Consider the following 24062-nt stretch of genomic DNA (forward strand, 5'->3'; position numbering starts at 1 on the left):
GGATGGAGGGAAGAAAGGACAGACATACAGAGGGGCTGATTTTAAACCATGACATTTGAAGAGCAGTTGAAGGAAGTAAAGCTGCTCATGCTGGAGAAAAGCAGGACTGTCAAAAGTTCATGTGGGACAGGTTAAGGAAGAAGGGAAAGAACTTCCCAAGAATGAGAGAATCCCCAAAAGCAGTGGACTGACTCAAAGGGTAGCAAACATTGTGTCTCTAGAAGGGTCCAGGTGAAGTCAAAGACACAACCCCTAATGGGCTGTCAAGGAGGGAAGGACTCCCCTTGTTGAAAGTTTCTCAGCCTTTCCTCAAGGGCTCACTTTCCCATTTGGGCCACATTTGTCTACTACTGCACTATAACTAGCCTAATCTGAAAACCACCATACTTTAAAATTTTTTTATCATTTTTTTTACTTAAAATACTTCTTTAGCCTTAATCTGAACAAAATATCCATTAAAAAAAAAAACCCCGTTTGTTGTGATGCCTGTATTTGCATAATACATTGAAATAAACCAGTATATAACTATCAAAATGATAGATCATCTTCCTCGCCACTATGAGAAATGTGCTCTACGGGGGTGTGACTTGACTTAATACACTCAGGGGGCTCCTTCTGGGTCTAGGATTCTGTCCTCTGAAGGTTGCTTGAATCCTGGTAATGCTCTTCATTCTTCCGGCCCTTTCTGGCCTCCTAAGCGTATTTTCATGTGTATATTTTATCTAATCCCTATGACAACACTGAGGGCTGGGCAGAGAAGTCACAGATGGAGCCTGGGCCCAGGCAGCACAGGACCCAAACATGGCCCTACAGATGGTCACAGAGGCCAGAACCAGAGCTCCCAACCCTCCACCCACCCTCCTTTGTTTGGCCATTACAAGCTGCACAGCCAAATTCATTCTTGGTGCTCTCCAAAATGTTACTAGCAATACAACCCATATGTAAATCATATTGTTTTATCCATCAAGGTAGCCTGATGCCAGGGCTATACTCCTCTGAGACTCAGAAAGTCACCTCAGCAACCGGTGATGACCCACATTGTCATGCAGCGGGCCCCACCTAGTGAAGGTACCAAGAATATGAAGGACAATGATAGGGACATTAAGAAGCAAAATACAAAAAATACATTTTTATATGTAATATATAGCCAAAAAATCAAATAATATGAATTGGGATAGAATATAACAAATATTTTTTAATATAACAACAAGAAAAAGAAGCAAAATACACATTGCTGCTTCATGACTCCTACAAGAGGAATGCCTGCAGAAAGCTGTCTTAGATCATGCTAGCCAGCTAAATGGCCCTAGGGGCTCAGTGGTGGGAGCCAGGACAAGGAGGGCCACGGTGGAGTCTCTGGGAATAGGTAGAACCAACTGCATCACACACGTAGCGGGAATGCTACCTAGAGAACAACAGATGGTGCACCACTGAATGTGTGGTGACTGCAACGTGGTCTCCACCTCAGCCTGAACCTCATCAACCCTGCTGAAGCTCGAGGCTGCACCAGCACTGCCCTCTTGGTCAGACCCACCGACTGACTGCACAGACTTCAACTCACAGGCTAGGCAATGAGAACTGTCCCACTCTGTTTGTACTCTTGGCCCCCATCTCTGCCCTCTCAGCCTGCACTGCAGTGGCATGCTGGCTTGGCTGCACAATGGGCTTACAGAATAGGTCTGCCATGAACATTAGAGAAGTCACGTGCCTTTAGACCAGAGACGGCTAAGCTGGGATCCAGGGATGGTTTTCAGAGATCCATGAATCTCCTGAATGATATGTCCAACTTTGTACATCAACGTTCCCTGGGCTTCTCATCAGCATATTAAAGAGACTATGATTCAAGAAGACAAAACCTATTACTCTGAACTCCAGACCCTCAGTCTTTGTGGCTACCTGTCCCATGCAGGAATTGCTGGAAATGGCACTGATATCCCATTCGTGTGTACAGAGACCTTACAAGAGCAGAGAGCATCTTTGGGAGATCTGAGCTCTGCTTAATCTCACTGTTATTTGGGTTTTGTTACTTGTTGCCAAAGCATCCCCATTGATTCAGTACTACAGGGCTCAGAGGCACGATCTAAGACTTATCAGGGCTGGCAGGGACTCAGAGTCCAGCAACAAAATTCCTCTTAAAGCTTGAATTCTCTGCTCAGTCCCTAGAAAATAGGTACCTGCCAGGTGTCCCAGGTCTCAGGGAACTCCTCCAGCTCCTTTCTTTTTCCCATCTCCAGATAAAGGTGACGGTACCTTCTATGTCTGCCCAGGGCCTGGCAGGTACGGAGCCTCTGGAACTCAATGCACATCCTCTGGACACTTGAGAAAATTCCAGCATTGCACAAAAATGCATTCCCATTCAGTTCACATGAGTATGCTTGTATAAACTACACAATGTTCATGAGCAGCTATGTTTTTCAATTGCTTTCAGGGAGACACACTCTGTTTGGGGGCATTTCATTGGCAGAACAGATTGCAATGATTAAATCAGATGTGAAATATATTATGGAAGCCACATTTCCCTGAGAACTCACTAGATCCAGGAGGCTGGTCAACATGTGATTCTGACTGAGGTTAGGAGCAGTCATCCCAGGAGCCTAATTTATCAGAGGCCAATAGTCATTCCTTGTTCCAGGTGATCACTAGAGCTCCCGAACCAAACCGACCCCAAGGGTAACTGACTTGTCACTTTTTTTTTTTTCTTTTTTTGAGATAGAGTCTTGCTCTGTCACCCAGGCTGGAGTGCAGTGGCATGATCATGGCTCACTGCAACCTCTGCCTTCTGGGCTTAAGCAATCCTCCTGCCTCAGCCTCCCGAGTAGTTAAGACTATAGGCGCATGCCCCCACGCCCAGCTAATTTTTGTAGAGACAGAGTTTCACCATGTTGCCCTGGCTGGACTTGTCACTTTATAAGTAGCTCAGACGAACTGAGTGTGAAATACCAGTGGCTAGAGCTAATAATAACATAAAAGTTAAACCTGTCACAAAATGTCTTATGTAGGTGAAAAGAGAGGTGTAAATTAGCAACTGTCTTATAAGGAGTGAAGCTGACAGCCCTGGAGACAATCACTTGCCTCATCAGAGGGCCTTGAGTACCGCTCACCCTCTCCCCACCCACCGACCCCCCCCAACTTTAGGAAATGCTGAGGTCACATCTGGGGGGGTCAGTTTCCACCAGAGCACGAGGCTTGCCCAACACCTCCCTCCCCAGAGGCTGGCAGACCTCAAAAACCCCAGAGCATGAAAGCCCCATGCCTCCCACACCGGCAGAAAAAGGACAAATTACACCATAAACTACACAGAGAAGCTAACTGGCGGCTGGGCAGTATGAACAGACCTAAGGGTGAAAACCATTGCCCGAAACATTTTCAGCCCCAGTCAGCAGGGACATGTGATTTACAGGAAATTAGGAGGTTTACAAAATGTTAGCAGCTCAAGTTTCTTCCCCAGGAAAAGAAGCAGGAGAAGCTCTAAGAACTGTATCCGAGAAAGTGCTTTGTTCACTGCTAAGCTTCTGACACGAGTCAGTTATTAATACCCACAGCTCACTGCCTCACACTTCAACCCACCAATGAATGTCTATAGTGAATAATTATAAAACAATATATCACAAAACTCTAACACAGGCTGCACCAGAGCCTTCCCAAGCCCAGACAGCCACGTGGCCAAAAGCAAGGACTTAAGATATTATCTTGGGCAAGCTGTTGGCTCTTTTTCACCTCAGTTTCCCCATCCTTTATAATAAACAAAATCTTTCTGGAGGTGTCTTGTCAAATGATGAGCAAATCCACTTCAAGTGCCGGTCTTTGTAAGCCCTGTTGGTTGCTGTTATTACAGTGAAGTTTCAGAGCTCTTAAAGTCATATCTCCATTTTACTCCTGCTGCCAAACCTCTGGAGGCCACGATTCCGAGCCGTGTCAGCCACCCTCTCCCAGGACAGAGTGAGTCCTGGAGGAGCAAGGCCAGGGAGGTTCCACACCATCAGGGGCCACTGGGGAGTAGGGGCAATGGCAGAGCTCTATGATCAAGGCCCCAGTGGCCTTGACGGACTTTGTCCACCTCTCCAGACTCCGCTTTGCCCCAGGCCAGAACAGACCTCAGCTCCAGCCAGAGTCTAACTGGGTGTCCTGTGTCCACGCTGCGGTCAGACATCATCTCCTCTAGGGGGCCTTCTCTCACCTCCCACTCTGGAGTAGGGACCCCCAGGGGCTCCCACAACCCCTGGGCTTACCGGATCTCAGCACTTACCACACTGGCTTGTCACTTTGTGCTCTTGTCTTCCCCGCAGGGCAGGACTGGCACCGTGTCTGATGCCCCAGACAGGTCAGTTCAATGTATGAGCCCAGGCCCTAGTTGTGACCACAGCTCCAGCTCCCCAAACCTCCGGGAGCAGTGAAGGGTTGTTTATGAAGCAGTCTGCGTTTTATTATTCAGATGAATTTGTCAACTCCCTGGCGGATCCCTCCCCTCTTTAACGCCATCTTAAGGCGAGGGGAGGGGTAGATAAAAGCCCCCCGCCCACTCCCCCGCCCCTTCATGCCACCCATCTACCCACCGGGTTGTCGCCCAGGCAGCCAAGGAACCCAAGTGTGATTACCATGAAAGGGTCTCTTTGAGCGGCGCGCAGGCCCTCCCCACTGGGGTCTTGGTCGTGGCCGATTTCCCGAACGCACACCGTTACGCGGGAGCCCGCGATGGGGGCAAAACGCCACGCACAGCCGGTCCCAGGGCGCACCCCACGAGCGGAGAGCGCGGCCGAGACCGGAGGGCGGCCACACCTCCCGCCCCGGAACAAAGCGACGGCCGGGGAGAGAGGCGGCGCGGCCGGGCCCCCTCCCCGCCAAGGCCTCCCGACCACTCACCGAGAGCTCCAGCCCCGGCTCGGCTACGGCACTCAGGCCGCCCCCTCCTAGCTTGCGCCGGTGAGGAGGCAGCGCCGCGCCCGCCGGGCCCCGCGGCCGCCGGACTGACGGCTCCCCGCCAGCCGGCCACTCCGGTCCGTCCCCGCCCCGGCGCCTCCTTAAAGCGACCGCGCCGCCAGCGTGCGCCCCGAGCGCCTAGCGCGCCGCGCATTCCTTATATTGCCACAGCGCCTGCTAAAAATAGAGTGCCGCGGCGGGCACGCCACTGGGGAGCCCGGGCAGGGTGCCTCGACCCTGTCGCCCCCCCCCCAGTGCACCCAGGCCCCCAGGACGCGCGCCCGCGAAGTCCAGCCCACCCGCGCCGATTCCCCTGGGCCCCGCACGGCGCGCTAAAACGCCAGGGGCTGGGGTCGGCGGCATCGCCTCTCCCGCGGCCCAGCACACTTACCCGGGTCGGATCCGTGGCGCCCGGGAGCTGGCTTTAATGTGGACGCCAAATGGGAATTCGACCCGGCCTCTTTAAGAGCCTCTGCGCTCCAACCTTTAAATCTCCGCTCCGGCCAGACCAACTTCTGAGCCTACGGACGCCTCCCCGGTCCTAGACGAACATCCGCCGCCACCTTAGCCGCATTCCCTTCGACTCCTGAGACGTCTTTCTTCCTTACCCTGCCCCAGCGTCTCTCCCCGGAGGCCTTCTTGGTGCACCGTTCCAGGGCCCAAACTTCGTTGGGATGGATGCGACGGGGACAGGCGACACTCGCGCACCATTTCATTGTTTCAGTTCCGCTAACTCCTCTCCAGCGGCGTCATTTTCCCCCCCGTTAAAAAAATAAAGATATAATTCAACACCATAAAATTCCACCTTTTGAAGTGTACAATTCAAGCCGGGTGCGGTGGCTCACGCCTGTAATCCTAACACTTTGGGAGGTCGAGGCGGGTGAATCGCCTGAGGTCAGGAGTTCAAGACCAGCCTGGGCAACATGGTGAAACCCCGTCTCTACTAAAAATACAAAAATCAACCCGACACAGCGGCACGTGCTTGTAATCCCAGCTACTCGGGAGGCTGAGGCAGGAGAATCACGTGAGCCCGGGAGGCAGAGGTTGTAGTAAGCCGAGATTGCGCCACCCACCGCACTCTAGCCTGGGCAACAAAGTGAGCCGCTGTCTTAAAAAAAAAAAGAAAAGAAAAGAAAGAAAGAAAGAAAAAGTGTACAATTCAGTGGTGTTTAGCATATTCACAAAGTTTTGCAACCATCACTATGAGCTAGTTCCAGAACATTTTCACCACTTCCCACTCCCCCGCCCCTGCCGCCACAGAAAGAATGAAAGAACTACTTATTAGCAGTCATTCCTCATTCACCCCTTCCCCCCGCCCCGGCCAGGAACCACTAATCTACTTTCAATCTCTATGGATTTCCCTATTCAGGACATTTTCTATACATGGAATCATACAACATGTGGCCTTTTGTGACTAGCTTAGCTTCTTTCAGTAAACAACGTTTAATGATCTATTTATGTTGTAACATGTAGCAGTACTTCATTCCTTTTCATGACTGAGTAATATTTCATTGTATGTCTATACCTTTTGTTTATCCCTGCATCACTTGATGGATATTTAGGTTTCTACTTTGAGGCTACTGTGAATAAAGCTGCTATGAATATTCATGTACAAGTCTTTGTATGAACATATGTTTTTCTTTCTCTTGGGTGTATACCTAAGAGTGGAATTGCTGGATCATATGTTAACTCTATGTTTAACTTTTGGGGGAACGGCCAAACTGTTTTCCAAAGTAGCTGCACCATTTTACATTCCCATCAACAACACATGAGGGTTCCAATATCTCCACATCCTTGCAAACACTTGTAATTTGAGTGTCTTTTTTTATTATAGCCATCCTATTGGGGGCAAAGTGGCATCTCATTGTGGTTTTGATTGTCAGCATCATTTCTGAGGACATTCTTTTTGTGGATGGACCTCAATGACTTAGAACCAGCTTTACATGTCCAGGGAAACTTGGACACTCCCTTCTCAGGTTTGCCCCAGGCCTAAGGGAGCCTCACAGCGCTGCTGGCTCTGCTTGCCATGCTGAGGCTCTCAATCTCATGCAGGCTTCCGTTGGCATCCCAGCCACCCATGCAGCCATTTGGTGAGAGTTGCTGTGCACCCCCTGTGCCTCCACTCCCACCTGCTGCTCCAAAGACCCTGTAGACCCCAAAAGTCCCCTGGGAAGGGGACAGCAGGTTGGGTGCCATCAAAAGTATGTCTCCTTGGCAGTAGGGAGTAAAAGACCTAGTTGGGGAGAAGGCTTGAGGGACAGTAGTTTACTTCGGCTGGCTGGGTCTTGCCCTGGAACCTGACTCCCTCGATCCCTTCCATTTACCATAGAGCTTGGGAAGGCAGGCAGGGATCTGTACATCCTGGTGGTCTGTCAGCCCCTCGTGAGCTCCCCATGTAAGACATGTCTTCTCTTGGGCCCTGACTGGCACAGGACCCTGACCATGCCCTCAGCTTGAGCTAAGCCAACATCTACACAAAAGTCAAAGAGATGTCTTTATACTGCTTTCATACACATATCTGTAATAATACCTCTTCTCAAAAATGGAATGTAAACAGCTAATAGTCATACCCAGGTACCTGGGATTCCTTTTTTTTTTTTTTTTTTTTGAGACAGTCTCGTTCTGTCACCCAGGCTGTAATGCAGTGGCACGATCATAGCATCATAGCTCACTGAAGCCTCGACCTCCCGGGCTCAAGAGATCTTCTTACCTCAGCCTCCTGAGTAGCTGGGACTATAGGTGTGCACCACCATGCCTGGCTACTTTTGTACTTTTGTAGAGATGGAATTTCACCATATTGCCGAGGCTGATCTTGAACTCCTGGGACTCAAGCAATCCACCTACCTGGGGCTCCCAAAGTGCTGGGATTACAAGTGTGAGACACTGTGCTTGACTTACCTGGGATTGCCTAATGGTGAGATTAAATCTTGCAGATTGTGATTGCGGATGGGCTGTTCCATTTGAGCTGCCTCCTTTGCTCTTTGAATCTTGAAATACAGTTGTGGCTCCGTTGCTGGCAAATGGGGCTTAGAGAACAGAGCCACTGAACAGAAAAGCTTCATTCATCCAGTAAATACTGCCAGAGCATCTACCGAGTACCGGGCATTGGGACAGAGACCTGCCTTCAAACAAGCTGAATGCCAACTGAGGAGCAAGTGGTGTGGAAGAGAGAAGCACAGGGCCTGTGGGAGACCAGAGGAAGGGCACCTAACCCAATATGGGGAGGAGGCAAGTACCAAGGGAAGGATCTCTGTGAGAGCTGATGACTGAGCCACATCTGGAAGGACAAATAACAATTAGCTAGGGCTGAGTGTGGGGCTCACACCTGTAATCCCAGCACTTTGGGAGGCCAAGGTGGGCAGACCACAAGGTCAGGAGTTCAAGTCCAGCCTGGCCAATATGGTGAAACCTCATATCTACTAAAATACAAAATTAGTCAGGTGTGGTGGCAGGTGCCTATACTCCCAGCTACTAGGGAGACTGAGGCAGGAGAATTGCTTGAACCCGGGAGGTGAAGGTTGCAGTGAGCTGAGATCACACCACTGCACTCCAGCCTGGGGACAGAGTNGTGAGATTAAATCTTGCAGATTGTGATTGCGGATGGGCTGTTCCATTTGAGCTGCCTCCTTTGCTCTTTGAATCTTGAAATACAGTTGTGGCTCCGTTGCTGGCAAATGGGGGCTTAGAGAACAGAGCCACTGAACAGAAAAGCTTCATTCATCCAGTAAATACTGCCAGAGCATCTACCGAGTACCGGGCATTGGGACAGAGACCTGCCTTCAAACAAGCTGAATGCCAACTGAGGAGCAAGTGGTGTGGAAGAGAGAAGCACAGGGCCTGTGGGAGACCAGAGGAAGGGCACCTAACCCAATATGGGGAGGAGGCAAGTACCAAGGGAAGGATCTCTGTGAGAGCTGATGACTGAGCCACATCTGGAAGGACAAATAACAATTAGCTAGGGCTGAGTGTGGGGGCTCACACCTGTAATCCCAGCACTTTGGGAGGCCAAGGTGGGCAGACCACAAGGTCAGGAGTTCAAGTCCAGCCTGGCCAATATGGTGAAACCTCATATCTACTAAAAATACAAAAATTAGTCAGGTGTGGTGGCAGGTGCCTATACTCCCAGCTACTAGGGAGACTGAGGCAGGAGAATTGCTTGAACCCGGGAGGTGAAGGTTGCAGTGAGCTGAGATCACACCACTGCACTCCAGCCTGGGGGACAGAGTGAAATTCCATCTCAAAAAAAAAAAAAAATAGGCTGAGAAGGGAAGGAGAAAACCTTATATGCTGAAGCATGATTGAGCAGAAATCTTTCCAAAGTCTCTGGCAGATGTGCCTGGCTGATCAGGTGTATTTGAGGCACGGCAGAAGGCCAGACTCCTAGCCAAAAACCCAGGCAGGGCTCAGGCCCAAATTTAATCCACAGAGGTCCAAGGTCAGTCACAGGGCCAGGAGCCAATTTCTGGCTGAAGTCAGAGCCACTGTACTGACCCAGAGTAGGACAAAGCAAACACACTTCATCCACTGCAACATGTCCTGCACTCGTCTGTCTGCCCTGAGGCTTGTGACTGCCATGCCTCAGAGCCGATCCAAACTGGTGTCTAGTTCAGCAGCAAATGTGGGGGCCTTGGACCTTGGGGCTGGAAGTCAACTAGGTCACTGTGGCCCAGCCTTCCTCTAGAACTCCCAGCTTCAGGCCAGGCTTGATGGCTCGCACCTGTAATCCCAGCACTTTGGGAGGCCGAGGCAGGTGGATCACCTGAGGTCAGGAGTTTGAGATCAGCCTGACCAACATGGTGAAACCCTACCTCTACTAAAAATACAAAATTAGCCGGGCGTGGTGGCGCATGCCTGTAATCCCAGCTACTTGGGAGGCTGAGACAGAAGAATCACTTGAACCCAGGAGGCAGAGGTTGCAGTGGGCCAAGATCGTGCCATTGCACTCCAGCCTGGGCAATAAGAGTGAAACTCTGTCTCAAAAACAAACAAACAAATGAACAAACAACAACAACAAAACTCCCAGCTTCAGTGTATTCCCTAAAGGTAAAATAAGCTGTGAGTTTCTGAGCACTCACAGTGTGCCTGACACGAGACATAGTGATGGGTCTGCCCACCTCCCAGTGACCCTGTGCTGAAGGTCATCTGAGCCCTGTCTTAGATATAAGGAGAGTGTGAGCCCAATCCCACACAGCCAGTAAACTAAGAGTCAGGCTTCTCTGACCACAAAGCCTACACTCTTCTCCCATGCCAGGTGGCCTTGATGGACAAGTGTGTGTTTGGTGTTGGTGGAGCAGGGATAAGGTGAATAGGAGATGAGGGCTCATTCTAGTTACTGGACCTGTGGCTGGAATTAGATCTTTTGGTGACCCTGAAGCACCAACCATGGGCTAGCAAAAAAACCTTGCCTCCACCACCCATGCTTATTCATCCCCTCAGCTGACCCTTCTTCTGTGCCAAGTACAAGGCCTTTCTTCCCCTGGGCTGCCCATGATGTAATGCCAAGAACTTATACTCTGCTTTCAGAGTTTTCATGGACTTCACCAATCCAGGCCCAATTACTTCTCATCTTTACCCCTTCCTGCCACCCTGCTGTGATTTGAATGTCTCCTCCAAAACTCATGTTGAAATTAATCGCTAGAGGTGGGGCCTTTCAGAGGTGATTAATGCCATTTTGTGGGAATGGGTAGTATCACAGGGAGTGGGTTCCTAACAGAAAAGATGAGTTTGGTCCAATTTTCTCTCTGTCTCATGCTAGCTTCTGCCTTCTGCCATGGGAGGGCCCTCACCAGATGCCGGTGCCATGCTCTTCAACTCCCCGGCCTCCAGAATTGTGAGCCAAATAAATATCTTTTCTTTGTAAATTACTCAGTCTGTGTTACTGTGTTATAGCAGCAGAGGGATATGGACTAAAACATAGCCCTCCACACCCACCACCTCCTCCAGCCTCATTAGGAGCTAAGCCTCATAAACTTTTCTTCTCTGATACTTAGAGTTCATTCCTCACACGGGCTTGCTCTTGCTATCTGGGGCCGGAAGAAAAGCTTCCAAACAATCTCCTTCCCATTAACGGCTAAACTTCTCCAAAAGTTGTCCAGACTCAGCTAATGTGTTGGTTTCTGATAATATTTGTTTTTCTCCCCTTAGCTCTTATTCCGTTAAACTAAAGTCCAGCGGGTTTTAAACATTGTGGGCTCAAACCATAGGAAGAAATAGGTGTTACACTGCAAACCAGAACACACACACACAAACACACATATGAAACAAAAGTTAATGTTAGCGTGACCTACTAAATCAATGTTTTGCCCCATTAATGGATTGTAACCTACAGTTTGAAAAACATTGTTCCATTTTTTTTACACCCAGAGCCTCAGGATAGTGATAGTGCAGCAGAAATTTGTCAAGAAAAAAAAAAGTCAACTCTAAAATATTGAAACACATGCCAGAGACAACAGTTTAAAAAGAAAAGTTTTGAGTTTCAAAAGCCTAGGCGATTTCCTCTTCTAGGTAGGATTTAGTAGGTGTGGCAGGCTAACACTCCTACTGCAACAAAATGAGATGAGGCTCCCCAGCTGTTCCCTCATCCCCAGGGCATCTGTCAGTTTGGGGCACTCGCTAATGATCAAGTTTGCCTAGCAGGAGGACCTGTAATGGAGGAAAGGGAAACCAGCAAAGCTTTTAGTGGCCACAGGTGCTAGAATGACAAATTAGAACATGGGAGCTTTAAAAACAAAACCATTTTTCTGCACCTGACATTTGCTGAGTTCTGCACCTAGGAATGCATCTAAAAGCAGAATAGGGCCAGATGCAGTGGACCATGCTTGTAATCCCAGTGCTTTGGGAGGCCAAAGTGGGAGGATCACTTGTGCCCAGGAGTTCAAGACCAACCTGGGCAACACAAGGAGACTCCATCTCTACAAAGAAAAAGTAAAACTTAGCCAGACGTAGTGGTGCGCACCTGTGGTCCTAGCTACTCGGGAGGCTGACATGAAAGAATCACTTGGGCTGGGAAGGTCAAGGCTGCAGTGAGCTCTGATTGCACCACTGCACTCCAGCCTGGCCAACAGAGCAAGACCCTATTTCAAAAAAAAAAAAAAAAAAAAAAGGTTGAAATATTCTATAGTCCCACAGTGCTTAGAAAATGAAAGTTTCCTCAGAAGGAAGGGCCTTCCCCAAACACAGAGCCAGTTCCCACCTCAAGACATTGGCCAGATCTTGAAGCTCCATGGAGACAGAGTCTGGAAGCTGGACTGGGAACCTCTGAAAAGCAGAGCTGAATCTCCACAGTCTTTCATGGCTGAGGATCCAGAAACCTGGCAAGGCACTCACCCAAAATCCACATGTCAGGTATAGGTGCAAACCAGAGATGGACTTGAGATAGATAGATTCCAAAAACCAAAACCCAGTCCCAACCCACTTCAGTCCTTCACTGGACTGATGCGATCATTCCTTACCCCCATCTGCTTAACAGAAGAAAGAGGGAACACTGTGTGGCAAATTATATCATCTGGAGTCTCACATATAATGCCTCTTACATATAATGTCTACATATAGTAAAAAATAAGTAGACTTGTGAAGAGGCATGAAAATATCATTGATAAGCAAGAGAAAAAAACAGGCAATAGAAGAAGACACACAGATCATCCAGATGTTGTGGTTGGTAGACAAAGGCTTTAAAATAATTGACTGTGGAGGAACTGGAGCTGTCACACATTGCAGGTAGAAGTATAAACTGGTATAGCCATGTATTGGTCAGGGTTTACTCAGGATACAGAAACCACACAATAATTTGGACAAGGAAATTTTAATATAAAAAAGTACTGTGTGTAAGAGGGGATTACCTAGTAAAGGGAAAAGAAAACGCTGAAGAATACAATTACAGCAGATATAAGGGACAGCCTCTAGGGCTGAGGCAGAGCACCCAAGGAAGGAAGAAACCTGGATGAGGTCCTCATCTTCACATTCTACCACCAGGCTAAGATCCATACCTTGCTGAAGATGGTGATGGATGATGGAGAAGTTCATTGCAGTTCTATGCAGATGCGATTCTGTATGAATCTACAATGGTAGGTACATGTCATTATACATTTGTCAAAACCCATAGAACTCCACAATACCAAGAATGAACCTTAATATAAATTATTGACTTTGGGTGATTATGATGTGTCAATGTAAACTCAAATATAACATTCTGAAGGAAGACGTTGATAATCCAGGAGGCTATGCATGTATGTGGGCAGGGGGTATATAGAAAATATCTGCACCTTCCTCTCACTTTTGCTCTTAAAACTGCTCTTAAAATTGGAAAAAAAAAAAAAAGGCCGGACACGGTGGTTCATGCCTGTAATCCCAGGACTTTGGGAAGTCAAGGTGAGTGGATCACCTGAGGTCTGAGGTCAGGAACTCAAGATTAGCCTGGCCAACATGGTGAAACGCCGTCTCTACTAAAAATACAAAAAAAAAAAAAAAAAAAAAAAAAAAAAAAATTAGCTGAGTGTGGTGAAACATGCCTGCAATCCCAGCTACTCAGGAAGCTGAGGCAGGAGAATCACTTGAACGAGGGAGGCAGAGGTTGCAGTGAGCCGAGGTCACGCCACTGTACTCCAGCCTGGGCAACAAAGCGAAACTCCGTCTCAAAAAAAAAAAAAAAAAAAAAAGCCAGAAGATCCTATGGATCTTACAGTTAGCCGGGAAAGAATTGTAGTAGCCATCTGCAGGGAGTGACAGCCTGATACCACCAGACTTGTATGTCCCTGCAGATGCCAGAGTAGATAAGTAATCCTCCCACTGTGCACTGGCATTAGGTATATAACTGCAAGGTAACTCCAACAAAAGGGTGTGTTGGGGGTGGGTGGTGAGAAACAGTAATTAATCGAGAAATTTCTGAATTTACTGATAGGAAATGGAACCGGCCACAGCTTAATTTGGGAAACCAGGTGGAATGAGAGTTTTTTGGGTTTTTTTTTTTTTTTTTTTTTTTTTTTTTCTGTCTTCCAGGCTGGAGTGCAGGGGCGTGATCTCAGCTCACTGCAGCCTCTTTCTCCCGGGTTCAAGAGATTCTCTTGCCTCAGCCTCCCAAGTAGCTGGGATTACAGGTATGAGCCACAACGCCTGGCTAATTTTTGTATTTTTAGTAGAGACAGGTTTTCACCACATTAGCCAGACTGCTCTTGAACTCCTGGCCTCAAGCTATCCACCCGCCTCGGCCTCCCAAAGTGCTGGGATTACAGGTGTGAGCCGCAGTGCATGGCTGAGAGTTTCAAATAATGTTTAAGCTGAATAGCATTGTTTGAGGTGGTAGATTTAGAAACAATCTTGATGTTTATCACTGGGGAGTGGATAGGGAAGATGTGGTGAGTGCTTGCCATGAAGTACCAGGCAGCACCTGGACCAAATGTTCACACATAGCAACATGTATGGATCTTAAAAACACTGGGATGGTTGAAAAAGAAAGAATGAGAAATAAAGTGTATAACACAATAACCCCTATGTAAATTTTACATACAACACATACAACAAAAAATATTTTGCAAATATGTATACAAACAAGGAAATACCTAGAAACATTAGAAGGTTTTTGCCGGGCACGGTGGCTCAAGCCTGTAATCCCAGCACTTTGGGAGGCCGAGACGACGGGCGGATCACGAGGTCAGGAGATCGAGACCATCTTGGCTAATACGGTGAAACCCCGTCTCTACTAAAAAATACAAAAAAACTAGCCGGGTGAGGTGGCGGGCGCCTGTAGTCCCAGCTACTTGGGAGGCTGAGGCAGGAGAATGGTATAAACCCGGGGGGCGGAGTTTGCAGTGAGCTGCGATCCGGCCATTGCACTCCAGCCTGGGCGACAGAGCGAGACTCCGTCTCAAAAAAAAAAAAAAGAAACATTAGAAGGTTTTCCTATGGGGCATTAGTGCAGAATAAGAGTAGGAAAGGGGATTGTCTTAGCTTGGGTTCCTTAGAAAACGGCCTGTGCAAAGCGCATATACTAACACTTTATTGGAGGAAGGTACAATCCCAGGACAGCAAAAGTGAGAGGAAAAGGGAGGTGAGGCAGGAAAGGTGGGGAAGCAAATGAAAGATGGTGCACTAACTAGGTTGACCATAACCTTATCAAAAAATGCGTCCTTTTGGTCTGTCATGCAAGACATCTGAAACCACTGAGCACTACAGTAGTTTCATTAGGGAGAGGAGTTTATCTCCTTCCTGTCTTATGTCTCTCACGGGTCAAAGTCCTTCCCAGGATGCACTCACTCCACTTCCAGGCTGTATCATTAGCTTCTCCAGGCAGCCACAGAGGGACCTAGATTCTGTGCGGTGGTGCTTCGCCCGCCTTAGGAGGTGGTGGGAATGCCCAGAGGTTCATGGGTCTGATCAGCCAAGGCTTGTGGCAAGATCTGCTGCAACTCCTGCTTCAGTAAGAACAATGGAGGCCCTGCCAGGGCTGGGATCTCATCCTAGTGAAGGCTGGGACAGCTGGTGGTGTTAGGAGATGAGGCGTTGGTAGTAGCAGCTGTGGCTCAATTGCATAAGTGGTGCAAGCCCTGGGGAGCAGATGGGCCCAATAAATTGGGTCTGATACAATGCCTCTGCATGGATTCCATGCATAATTCTGCCCAAGGTCACGGAGTGATCAGGGCAGACTTCCGGTACAGTATGTTCATTCCCCTGAAGCCGCAGGCTGAACCTGCATGTGGGCTAAGGTCCTAATTCTTAGACATCTTTGTCCAGATCCTACTCATGACTAGGCTTGGTTTTTCTCCCCGTGTCTGTTCTCAGGAGCAAGTCTTCTCTAGGATTGTATAACTTCGCCCTTCATGCTGGGAAATAAAGTTGAAAAGGGAAGAGGACCCAGGCCCAGCCACTAAAGTGGACGCATATTCTAATACGGCTACTATGTTTGGAGTATTAATAAACTAGTCATTTTTTTCTGGTAACTAAATGACGTGGGGAGGCAGGAGCTGCAGTGGATCAAAGAAGTCCCACGCCTCCTCCATGGTCTTAAGCACTGCACATGTGCAGACCAGGGCAGACCTCCCAGAGCCTGAGCTTGTCACATCCAGGTATGGCACATGGGTGAGCCTTCGGGGCCAATCACAGGCTATTTATTACTTGGTTCATTTTCCTGGAGTGTTGTTTTTACTCAATGAATTAAAAGAATAAAGTTTTGAAATTTTATGCTTGTCAGTGGTTTTGTTACATGCAGATACAAACCAAATCAAGCACCTCCTGTTTTTCTCTCAATCATTGTCATGTTTTTTTCATGAAATCCCAGAGTTAACATTCAGTGAGTGACATAAAGACTTGGTAATTTGGAGTGCCCTGATGCTATGGTTTGGATGTGGTTTGTTTGGCCCCACCAAGTCTCATGTTGAAATTTGATCCCCAGTGTTGAAGGTGAGGCCAGGTAAGAGGTGTTTGGATCACAGGGGCAGATTCCTGTGAATGGCCTAATGCCAATCTCAAGGGAATGAGTGAATTTTCACTCTTAGTTCCCATGATAACTGGTTGTTGGAAAGAGCTCAGTTCCTCCTCTGTACTCTTTCTTGCTTTCTCTCTCACCATGTGATCTGCATATCCAGCTTCATTTTGCCTTCTGCCATGAGTGGAAGCAGCCTCAGGCCCTCATTAGAAGCAGATGCTGGCAACATTCTCCTTGCAGAGTCTGCAGAATTGTGAGCCAAATAAACCTCCTTTCTTTATAATTACTCAGCTTCATGTATAAGCAACACAAAATGGACTAAGACTTCTGAGCACTTGCTGGTAGACATGCTCAAGTAAAAAGACATGTATAGGGTGGGTGACTGCTAGAGAATGAGTTACTGCTGTTGTCTCTGGCCCGCACAACTAGTACTGTGCCTGGCTGCGGGTGGGAGACAGTTAGCTTTTTGGATGGCAAATCTATGGTCATCTGAACTAAAATAACAAAACTATTTATTCTGGCCAATTCCCCAATTTTTGGGGAGCTGGGTGAAAAGGACTACGGGTCTTTTGAGTAACTTACATTTACTCAAAATCTTACATTTTCAGGCTGGGCATGATGGCTCATGCCTGTAATCCCAGCACTGTGGGAGGTCGAGGCAGGTGGATCACTTGAGGTCAAGAGTTCAAGACCATCCTGGCCAACATAGTGAAACCCCATCTGTACTAAAAAAAAAATACAAAAATTAGCCAGGCGTCGTGGCATACACCCGTAGTCCCAGCTACTTGGGAGGCTGAGGCAGGAGAATCTCCGGGGAGTGGAGGTTGCAGTGAGCCAAGATCGCACCACTGCCTGGGCCACAGAGCAAGACTGTCTCAAAAAAACAAAAAACAAAAAACTTACATTTGATAAAAATGACAGTGTGGAGGGTAAAAAATCATTTTTAAAGCATTAGACATCTTTCTTCATTGAAAAGAAAAGCCTTTAATAACATTTCCCGGAAGCTGATAAAAAGCTGACCTTGGGCGAGGCATCGTGGCTCACACCTATAATCCCAGTAATATAGGAGTTATTAAGAAATTATTTTTAGGCAGCTAGAAAGGCTTGGTGGAATTTTCCTTTAATAAAAAGCAGTCCCCAAACCATGTCTAACAAAAAACAGCCGGAAGGTCAGGCTGCAAGCATAGATATGCATATGTAAATGCAGGTGGCTAAGAGCCAGGTCCCCCCAATATTGCGGTTCCCACTCCCTTTTCCTTGTCACTATTTATGCGGGTGTCATGGCACCATCCAGGTAAAACCAAGTGTGCTGGTGTCATGGTGACCGCCAGGTAGAAGCTGCATTTGCATAATAAAAGACGGTGGCAGAAGTGCCAGTCTTTTCGTGGGCTCTGTAAAATGGCACACCTGGTCAAACCAATCCCCTAGGCCCTATGTAAATCAATCACTGCCTCCTCAAGCCTCTTTACAAAATTGATCGCATTCCACCCTAAACCAAAGACCCCCTCTTGGGAGACCTGCTTTCTCAGTATGAGGAAGTTCTCTTTCTCTTCTTCTTAGTCTGTTAAACTTTCCACTCCTAAACCCATTTCTCGGCGTGAGACAAAGTACCACAGGTAAATAAATCCCCAGACAACGGAGCTGTTTCAGCACTTTGGGAGGTCAAGGTGGGAGGACCGCCTGAGCCCAGGAGTTTGAGACTAGCCTGGACAACACAGCAAAAGCCTGTCTCCACAAAAAATTTAAAAATTAGCTGGGAACGGTGTCATGTGCCTGTAGCTTCACTACTTGGGAGGCTGAGGTGAAAGGATTGCTTGAGTCCTGGAGTTTGAGGCTGCAGTGAGCAATGATGATTGGGCCACCACACACCAGCCTGGGTGACAGAATGAGACCTAAAGAAAACAAAAGCAGCAGTTTAGGTAAGAGTCATTCCCTGCCACAGGAGCAATGCGACCTCTCAACAGGAGATACAATGACATTCTGCCACCCACAGCCTGGGGCCAGCTTCCTGAGCGTCTCCTCTCAGTAACCAAGCCCCAGTTTGTAAAACAATGGAAAAATGATCTTCATTTGTGGTCACATGTTTTCATGAGTTTTAGTACTTGAAATATTGTAATACCAAGTCAAAGAAAGAAAAATTGCCTGGATGCCAAATTTGAAATGCAGGGCTTGCTTGTTTTAACGTAGCCCAATTTTTTGAAATCTAGTAGCATCATCCAGTAGCATCACGTCAACTGTCTTAACAAACAAGACAGTTAGAAAACACTTTTAAAATCCCTGATGGCTAGAATTTTAAAGTGTTATTTTTACATTAAAACAAATATGGTTGTGGTATGTTGTATTCCAAAATGCACACAAATCTTTGAGTTAAATATTAGTGATGTTTAGAGATCTCTAAATGCTTAAGGCCTTTTAGCATTAAGCCCTCAAATCTCCAGGGCAGCCATTCAGGAAACTTCGGGTGAAACACTGGAGGAGTGTGGTCCTTGATAATGAGGTCTTTGTAGCTTGACTGAAATCTAGCTCTGCCTCAAAAGTTTCAGGTGTATGGGCAAGGAGTTCTAATGGGTGGTTGGACGAACATGCTCTCTAGGAGCCTCAACAATCAAGGGCAAAGTTTGTTACCTCTAGGGAGGTGTCAAGAACTGTAAATCATCTGAGATTTTACCCTCCTTGCAAGCTTACAAGTTATTCTTCCATAATCGTGATGGTGAAAGAATATATAAGTCGCTCCTGGGTCAGAGATGAAGGACAGTTTATTATTCAAAGCAATAGCAATAACCAAAGTATTAGCATTTTTGCATAGGTTTCCTGAACTGATTCCCATAGGACAATGCAGAGAGGGCCAGGTGACACCTTGTGTTACAGGAGAAGAATCCTAGCTTCAAGAAACCAAAGCTTTTACACTGAAGAGTTAAGTATGCTTTCTACAGAAAGAGACACTATCTCTAAGTTCCAAGGCTGTAAACAAACCTTTTCTTTGCTTTAGAAGGAGGTACTACCTCTGTCTTCCAAGGCTGTTCACTACATAAACATTCCTGAAGAGGTAGCTGGGAATAAAGCAGTCAGTGCCTCTGCTTGAAAAATATGCAGAAACATGAGAGACCCATGGAGAAACATCTGTCAACAGGAGGGACCTATGGTCAGATTCCTTTACAACATGTAGAAGTCTCCTTGTCATCTCCTCTGACTTCTCACTAAGCGTGAACGGTGGGCAGCATAGGGCTCATTCGTTCAGGTCATGACGGAAACCTGAGGTTCATTATAAAAGGTTCACTAGGAAGTAGCAGGGACAACCTGCCCTACAGGGACTCACAATGCAGATGAGCAGTTTGATTGTAACCTTCAGTGACTACTACGACATGAAGAAACTGCAACACAGTCCAAAGCAGGTTGGTAGGCTCAGACTGGCTGCTTCCATTTTATGGCTCACTCTCTTGTGTTTTCACAGTTACCTTCACAATCAACAAAGAAACTACTAGCACTAATAAGTGAGTTTAGCAAGATCTCAGAATACAAAGTCAATATACAAAAAATCAGGTGTATTTCTATGTACTGGCAGCACAAAATTGGTAATAAATTTTGAAAGTCAATTTCATTAATAATAGCATTAATAAATACAAATGACTTGCAAGATTGGTTCAACAACTATAAAACATTGCTGAAGTTAAAGAATAAATGGAGGCCGGGCGCGGTGGCTCAAGCCTGTAACCCCAGCACTTTGGGAGGCCGAGACGGGCGGATCACGAGGTCAGGAGATCGAGACCATCCTGGCTAACACGGTGAAACCCCGTCTCTACTAAAAAATACAAAAAACTAGCCGGGCGAGGTGGCAGGCGCCTGTAGTACCAGCTACTCGGGAGGCTGAGGCAGGAGAATGGCGTGAACCCGGGAGGCGGAGCTTGCGGTGAGCTGAGATCTGGCCACTGCGCTCCAGCCTGGGCGACAGAGCAAGACTCTGTCTCAAAAAAAAAAAAAAAAAGAATAAATGGAACACACATCCTCTTTATAGACTGGAAGACTACACATCATTAAGATGTCAATTCTTCCTAAGTCAGTCTTTAGGTTCAATGCAATTTAATTAAATTTCCAAGAGCATTTTTAAAGACATATTAACAGATTGACTCTAGGATTTGTATGAAAGTAAACAACTTAAAATAACTTAAAATAGACTTATAAATAACTTAAAATAGACAAATAAATTTTGAAAAAGAAAAACAAGGCTGGATGACTTAGATTACCTGATTTTAAGACTTACTATACAACTAGTAATCAAGTACTGGTATAAGGATGGTCAACTAGATCAGCGGAATCGACTAGAGAATCCTGAAGGAAACTCACATTTATATGACCAATTGTTTTTTGACAAAGACATCAAATCAATCCAGTGAAGAAAAGGAAAGTCTTCTCAACAAATGGTGCTTACGCAACCAGAAATCCATATGGGGAAATAAAAAACCTCAAATATTAATTTGAAACAAACGGTGATACACTGAGACCATGGAATACAAAGTAATAAAAAGGAATTAAAATATTGATCCACACAACAACTTGGATGAACCTCCTGGGGACTTATGGCTTGTGATCCTTGACTGGGAAGCTGCTACCCAACACGTTTCTATACTGTGGAAAGGGTTGATGATACCTTCACAACAACAACAATAATACTGGTTTTAATGTCAAGAAATTTTGAAACACATTACCGCTCTCCACAACATTCCTGAAAGGTAGGTCTTATTTCCCTATTTAAAGATAAGGAAACAAGCTGGGCATGGTGGTGGGCACCTGTAGTCCCAGCTGCTTGGGTGGCTGAAGTGGGAGGACTGTTTGAATATAGGAGTTCCAGGCACCTGGCAACATAACAAGACCCCATTTCTTAAAAAAAAAAAAATTAAAGATGAGGAAACTAAGACTGACTGAATAAACTGAAGTAGCTTCAACCAAGCTTAGACAGGTAGTAGGTGTACCTGTGATCCAGCCCACATCTGTCTGACCCTAAAGCTGCCAGTTCTACCACTCCCGGCTGCCTTCCTCAGAGCAAGGTACAGGAGGGACCTACTGTTACTTGTTGAAAAAAGAAGACATTACACCTGGAAGGAGAGAGGAGTCAGGTTAGATGAAGATGTGTATATACATTCTTATCTTCTACGATGAAAAACGGGAAGGTATCTGAGGAAATACAGCCTGCTTTGGTCTATGATTTCCTCTTAAAGTGAGGAGGGTCATCCTTGTTTTACAGAGTCACATCAGTTCTGAAGTATTTTGATAAAGAAAATGCTCCTAGTGTCCAATTTGGGTCTCAGAAGGGTTTCCTTTGAGTAAACCACCACCTTGTGGCAATAAACATGAGTTGCTGGAGGAAGAGTTTGGTTTTTAATCTTTCGAACTCTAAAACATCTCAGTAGCCCTTAAAGTTAGCAGGCTTTGCATTAAAATAAAACAAACAAAAAAGTACATCACTGAGGGAAGGGCTGATTAAAAATAGATACATTTGGAAAAAAATCTGACTTTTGGATAATAAATAAAAACATTGACCCAGCTGGGAGCGGTGGCTCATGCCTGTAATCCCAGCACTTTGTGAGGCCGAGGCAGGTGGATCACGAGGTCAAGAGATGGAGACCATTCTGGCCAACCAACATGGTGAAACCCCGTCTCTACTAAAAATACAAAAATTAGCTGTGCATAGTGGCACATGCCTGTAGTCCCAGCTACTCGGGAGGCTGGGGCAGGAGAATTGCTTGAACTCAGGAGGTAGAGGTTGCAGTGAGCCGAGCCATCGCGCCACCACACTCCAGCCTAGGCGACAGAGCGAGACTCTGTCTCAAAAAACAACAATAACAAAAAAAAAAAAACAGAAAACAAAACAAAACAAAAAACCATTGACCCATGTCACAAAACATGTAAAAGATGGAAGTTTTATTAAAAAGCAGGAGAGACCCGAGGTGATTCATTTGGGAAAAAACTGATGAGGTTTCATGTTGTCCAAACTATATTTTTTTTTTCTTTGAGACGGAGTCTTGTTCTGTTGCCCAGGCTGGAGTTCAGTGGTACGATCTTGGCTCACTGCAACCTCCGTCTTCCGGGTTCAAGCAATTCTCCTGCCTCAGCTTCCCAAGTAGCTGGGATTATAGGCATGCAACACCATGCCCGGCTATTTGATATTTTTTTTAGTAGAGACAGGGTTTCACCATGTTGGCCAGGCTGGTCTCGAACTCCTGACCTCAAGTGATACACCTGCCTCGGCCTCCCAGAGTGCTGGGATTACAGGCGTGAGCTACTGCACCCAACCCAAACTGTACACTTTTGAAAGTGAGAGGGGTTGCTATTAATAATTGCAGGGGACAACAGGTGAAAAGTGGGGGTGTCCCGGCAAACTGGGGACATGTGGTTTACCTAAATTTGTTTCTGAGGTCTAGCCTGGCAAAGATGTGAGTACATTTTGTAATAGAGACCACATGGTAAGAAATTTAACCCTTTCAGAAAGAATAAACATCACTATCTTTCCGTGTGCTGGCAGGAGGAGTTTAGCATCTGATTTGAATTTTATTTTGGAAACTAAATTCTAAGGGAGATTCCACACCATTCAAGAGCTTGAGCAACCACCATCTTGTGGCAATGAACATGATTTGCATCTAATCAACTCAGTTTGCAATGCAGTGTCTTAAGGAGTGACTGTGGCTCTGAGTAATATTATCATGGAACTGAATATTGCCATGGGACTGAATGCAAGAAAAGAGTAGGTGGATTCAGAGCTGAAGTGGGAGAATACAGGATGACAGGTAGGAAGATGCTCAGTCTCCAGTATATCCATCACCCTGTACTTCACAGAGGGTTGCTGGGTACCTTATGGCCAAGCAGGGTATCAGCACTCCCTGGATGGAAATCATTTGGTGTATGCTTCACTTGGGAAGAATTCATATCTTAACAATATGAATTCTTCCTATCCATGAACATGGAATATTTCTTCATCTATTTAAATCTTTGAGATTTCTTTCATCAGCTGTGATTGATTCCTAGTTTAATTCTATTATAGTCAGAGAACATACTTTGTTCTATCCTTTTAAATTTGTTAAGCTATGTTTTATGGCCTAGATTGTGGTCTATCTCAGTGAATGTCCCATGTGAGCTTGAGAAAGAATCTATATTCCGCTGTTGTTGAATTAAGTATTGTATAAATGTCAATTAGATCAATTTGATTGATTTTTTCAGTTCAACTATATCCTTGCTCATTTGCTGCTTGCTGGATTGTATTAAAATGGTATCAAAATATTTTAATGGTATTTTAAAATAGTATTAAAATATTCTATTATAATAGTGAGTTTACCTATTTTTCCTTGCAGTTTTATCTTTTTTTGCCTCACATATTTCGGTGCTCTGTTTTTAAGTACATACATATTAAGTATTGTTATGTCTTCCCAAATAATTGATCCCTTTAACTTTATGTAATGTCCCTGTTTATACTTGATAAATTTCCTTGTTCTGAAGTCTGCTTTTCTTGAAATTAACATAGCTACTTCAGCTATTTTTTTAGTTAGTGTCAGCCTGGTATAGCTATCTCTATTTTTTTGCTTTTAATGTATTTTCTTGTGGATAACACATAGCTGGGCTTTGTTTGTTTTTGAAATCCACTCTGACAATCTCTCTTTTAATTGGTGTAATCAGGTTATTCACATTTAAAGTGGTTATTCATAGAGTTGGATTAATATTTACAATGTTTGTAACTGTTTTG

General features: G+C 46.1%; 1 protein-coding gene across 5 annotated transcripts in view; it reads right to left on the reverse strand.

Moving 5' to 3' along the window:
• The window catches only part of MRAS (muscle RAS oncogene homolog), a 63665-nt gene extending 57679 nt beyond the window's left edge, over nucleotides 1-5986 (reverse strand). For 2 of the 5 annotated variants that reach the window (XM_017895843.1, XM_017895847.1), the window contains exon 1: nucleotides 4596-4681. The gene's annotated coding sequence lies outside the window, so the exon portion shown is untranslated. Of the gene's footprint in view, nucleotides 1-4246; nucleotides 4415-4595; nucleotides 4682-4860; nucleotides 4963-5308 lie in introns of those variants that run through there. The other 3 variants (XM_017895846.1, XM_017895845.1, XM_017895844.1) reach the window with 3 other exon arrangements.
• Nucleotides 5987-24062: the final 18076 nt, after the last annotated feature.

The sequence above is a fragment of the Rhinopithecus bieti genome, unplaced genomic scaffold (genome assembly GCF_001698545.2).
Source record: "Rhinopithecus bieti isolate Rb0 unplaced genomic scaffold, ASM169854v2 scaffold_26603, whole genome shotgun sequence".
Taxonomy (NCBI): domain Eukaryota; kingdom Metazoa; phylum Chordata; class Mammalia; order Primates; family Cercopithecidae; genus Rhinopithecus; species Rhinopithecus bieti.